This window comes from Schistocerca gregaria, chromosome X (assembly GCF_023897955.1).
Source record: "Schistocerca gregaria isolate iqSchGreg1 chromosome X, iqSchGreg1.2, whole genome shotgun sequence".
Taxonomy (NCBI): domain Eukaryota; kingdom Metazoa; phylum Arthropoda; class Insecta; order Orthoptera; family Acrididae; genus Schistocerca; species Schistocerca gregaria.
Genome location: NC_064931.1, coordinates 554805941 through 554810565, shown reverse-complemented (window position 1 = coordinate 554810565; position 4625 = coordinate 554805941).

Sequence of the window (4625 nt, the reverse complement as noted above, 5' to 3'; positions counted from 1 at the left end):
GTACAAAGAAGTAAAAAGTGATGTTGGGATCTATAGAAGAAATAACAGCTGTCGTTTGCAGCGGAATAAAATCTGCCATTTTAATCAAGTATTTTCGATAATAATTGCACAGAAAAAGTATCCGATTAACAGTAATAAACCGGACGTTTATTTATCGAAAACCACTAAGATATGATATAAAGCCCTGTCAGCTGATAATAAATTACTGGCTAAATAAAGGAATTTTCTTTGATAAGTAGGTATATTGGTACTCACATTCAGGCCTAAGAAGATACGTTGTTGATTAGAATGTAAGCAGTCGGAGATTGATTAGAATGTAAGCAGTCGGAGATTGATTAGAATGTAAGCAGTCGGAGATTGATTAGAATGTATGCAGTCGGAGATAAGCTACACCGGTGTATGCAGACGTTACAACTGGTGCAGTAAAACAGTACAAAAGGAACGGTTGTTAGCTTTATCCGGTTGAAATGATATTTAGAAAACAATTAAAATTCGAATGGGAAATACCATATGTGGAGTGCAATTCGGGTTTTCATAAATACAGTTTCAACATTGACTGCGTTACCGCTCGTTATGAAGAGAGTCATCGGTTAGCATTCTGTCCTGAATCCGGTTCCCCAAATCAAAGGAAATCTCATACATTATTTAACTCAACACATGGTTTCTTTTCGCTGGGATGTTTAAAACTAAAGTTAACAGACGTTGTGATTAGCAAATCTGTTAGCAAAAAGCATAAAAGGTGCGTGGGGTCTATTACCGTATAAAGAAAAATAATTTGCTTAGGGAGCTCTCGAGAGATAATTTTCTTAGGTTACATTCTAAATCTGCATTTAAACTCTACAATCCTTTTTACCACATGTAGAGCAGGTCTCTTCATGTAACATCCCCCCTCCCCTTTCTTCCAGTTTCTTGCGTAAATAGAGTGTGAGAAGAACCATCATTGACAAGTCTCCGTCTGATGCATCACTTGTGTAGTGTCTGCCGCTGGATTTTGATTAGCATGTCCTTGACTTTCTAGCGTTTATTCAAGGAACCCTCTAGCTTAGTTCTCCTCTAGCTGCTCCATTACTTCTGCCAGGAAATGGTTCTAGACTGAATACAGGTACTCAAGAATCGGACAACTGAATATTTTGGGAGCTACCTTTCGAACCTTCCAACGAATCTCTGTCTGTCTGTCATCTGCTTCTACTAGGTCTGTCATTTGCTTCTACTAGGTTTTTGTGTCCTCATTCCTCTTCATATTCTTCTAGATTCATACTGAAACATTATATTCAGGAGCGAACACAAAGGAAGAAACAAAAGACTGCGACCATTTGGGTAGAATGTCCATATTCTGAGACTAGCGAGGGTATGTGCTCGGTTCCTAAAAGACATTACCTGACAGCGCTTACCTGGCACGCTCCTTTTCTTTTCAATAGTTAGCAGATGTGCTTGGGAGTTCCCCGATTTAGCCTTACCTGTTTCAAGTACATTTACAGTGATGAGAATGACTTTCAGGATTTTACTGGTATGGCCTGTGAAGTAGTAGTCCTTCTCATTGCGTTAGGGGAACTTTATTGACCTTTGGGACGGATAATAATAGTTCGAGAGAAGATTCCAGATGGCAGTAACCGACTTAGGCGGTAATTAGTAAAAGATGGAAAAGCTCTAATGAGAATGTTTGAGACTGAGGCAAAAGCCAGTCAAGCCATGGCTATAGCACTGATTGTCTGAAAGACAAAGATGCTTAACAATTTTCTGGAGTCACAATATAATGTCGACTGCAGAGAACAAAGGTCTCCACGGATGAGATTGTCGATGACTGGGACGACTGGTGACGGAGCAGGGACAATAGTGTTTCGATAGCTCAGAGCTGTTGAAACGTTATAGTGGTTCTCCAGAGGGACAAATGGACATAAGATCCGAGGGCGTGGCTGACACGAACATGAAGTTAAGCTTACAATTCTTTCAGTGGGTTACTGATGTGGAAGAGGCACAGGACAGACTCTGCTGTGTCTCGTTTAAGCCGGCCGCGGTGGCAGAGCTGTTCTAGGCGCTTCAATCCGGAACAGCACGACTGCTACGGTCGCAGGTTCGAATCCTGCCTCTGGCATGGATGTGTGTGATGTCCTTAGGTTAGCTAGGTTTAAGTAGTTCTAAGTTCTAGAGGACTGGTGACCTCAGATGCTAAGTCCCATAGTGCTCAGAGCCATTTGAACCATCTGAGCCATTTGTCTCGTTTAAGAAAGCGACACTTTTCATACGGGGGCGTCTGTTATACAAACAGCAACAAAAGTTTAGCATCACACTGATATCTAGTGCAGCTGTGTTGTATTTGTGACTATTCCTGTACTGATCGGAAGGTCATACTTGAAGTTCATTTTAAAGGAACACAAAGTTACCATGAGCGCTGCCTACGAGTAGAACGCCGCTCTTGAATACATTGCAGCATTTCAGCTGTAAGCAAAGAACCTGTAGGGACGCATTAGAGATGTCTGTGAAACGATAGAGTGAACATCCATCATGCCATGGAGAACAATCGCGACCAATCATCGTGTCCTCATCATCACGTTCCGCAAACAACGTTTGCCAACCGGCGAAGTTGCTCGAGTATGCACCGGAGTCAAAGTGATGTGGTGCAGACAAGCGATAGGTTCCAATTGACGGTTAGGACGTACACCACATAGGCCGTCCACGTTCGACAGGGGAATTTATGGAAAACTGAGACATTTCTGTCAAAGTAACCGTGAATTAAATTCGACATTCGAAGAGTCTGCAGGACGTCAGGTATCTCAACAAACTGTTAGGAAACGAATTCATGATGCGAATATCCATTGCCGATGACCATGGAGAGAACCACGTAGTACACTACAAACCATGGACTCCGCCACAGATGGGCAAGAAATCATGCAGATTAGACTCCCCAGTATTGGTGTCGGGTGTTACTTACGGGAAAAACTCGTATCTGTATGTACCACGATAAACGCAGACAACGTGTTTGAAGACAACCCAGTAATGTCTAAGGCATTCAACAGTGTTTCCCACACGTGCAACAAGGTGGTGGTGATGTGAAGTCCTGGGGTGGCATTACATAAGGCCACCATACACATCTCGTGGTTATTTAATGCAGTCTCACTGCTCTACGATACAGGGTAGAGATTCTGCAACCAGTATTGGAATCATGGTTGCAATTTCATCTTGTAGGATGATACCTCGCGTGTTCATCGTACTGTTCTCTTAAACACGTTCCTTCAGTATTCTACGTTACTGGCCATTAAAATTGCTACAACACGAAGATGAGGTGCTGCAGACGCGACATTTAACTGACAGGAAGAAGATGCTGTGATATGTAAATGATTAGCTTTTCAGAGCATTCACACAAGCTGGCGCCGGTGGCGACACCTACAAAATGCTGACATGAGGATAGTTACCAGCCAATTTCTCATACACAAACACCAGTTGACCGGCGTTGCCAGGTGAAACGTTGTTGCGATGCTTCGTGTAAGAAGGAGAAATGCGTACCATCACGTTTCCGACTTTGATAAAGCTTGAATTGTAGCCTATCGCGATTGCGGTTTATCGTATCGCGACATTGCTGCTCGCGTTGGTCGAGATCCAATGACTGTTAGCAGAATATGGAATCGGTGGGTTCAGGAGGTTAATACGGAACGCCGTGCTGGATCCCAACAGCCTCGTATCACTAGAAGTCGATATGACTGTCATCTTATCCACATGGCTGTAACGGATCGTGCAGCCACGTCTCGATCCCTGAATCAACAGATGAAGATGTTTGCAAGACAACAACCAACTGCACGAACAGACTGACGACGTATGCAGCAGCATGGACGATAAGCTCAGAGATCATGGCTGTGGTTACCCTTGACGCTGCATCACAGACAGGAGCGCCTCAGCGACGAACCTGGGTGCACGAATGGCAAAACGTCATTTTTTCGGATGCATCCATGTTCTGTATACAGCATCACGATGGTCGCATCCGTGGTTGGTGACATCGCGGTGAACGCGCATTGGAAGCGTGTATTCGTCATCGACATACTGGCGTATCATCCGGCGTGATGGTATGGGGTGTCATTGGTTACACGTCTCGGTCACCTCTTGTTCGCACTGACGGCACTTTGAACAGTGGACGTTACATTTCAGATGTGTTACGACCGGTAGTTCTACTCCTAATTCGATCCGTGCGAAACCCCACATTTCAGCAGGATAATGCACGACCGCATGTTACAGGTCCTGAACGGGCCTTTCTGTATACAGAAAATGTTCGACTGCTACCCTGACCAGCACATTCTCCAGATCTCTCACCAATTGAAAACGTCTGGTCAATGGTGGACGAGCAACAGGCTCGCCTCAATACGCCAGTCACTACTCTTGATGAACTGTGGTATCGTGTTGAAGCCGCATGGGCAGCTGTACCTGTACATGCCATCCAAGCTCTGTTTGACTCAATGCCCAGGCGTATCAAGGCCGTTATTACGGCCAGAGGATGTTGTTCTGGGTACTGATTTCTCAGGATCTAAGCACCCAAATTGCGTGAAAATGTGATCACATGCCAGTTCTAGTATAATATATTTGTCCAATGAATACCCGTTTATCATCTGCATTTCTTCTTGGTGTAGCCATTTTAATGG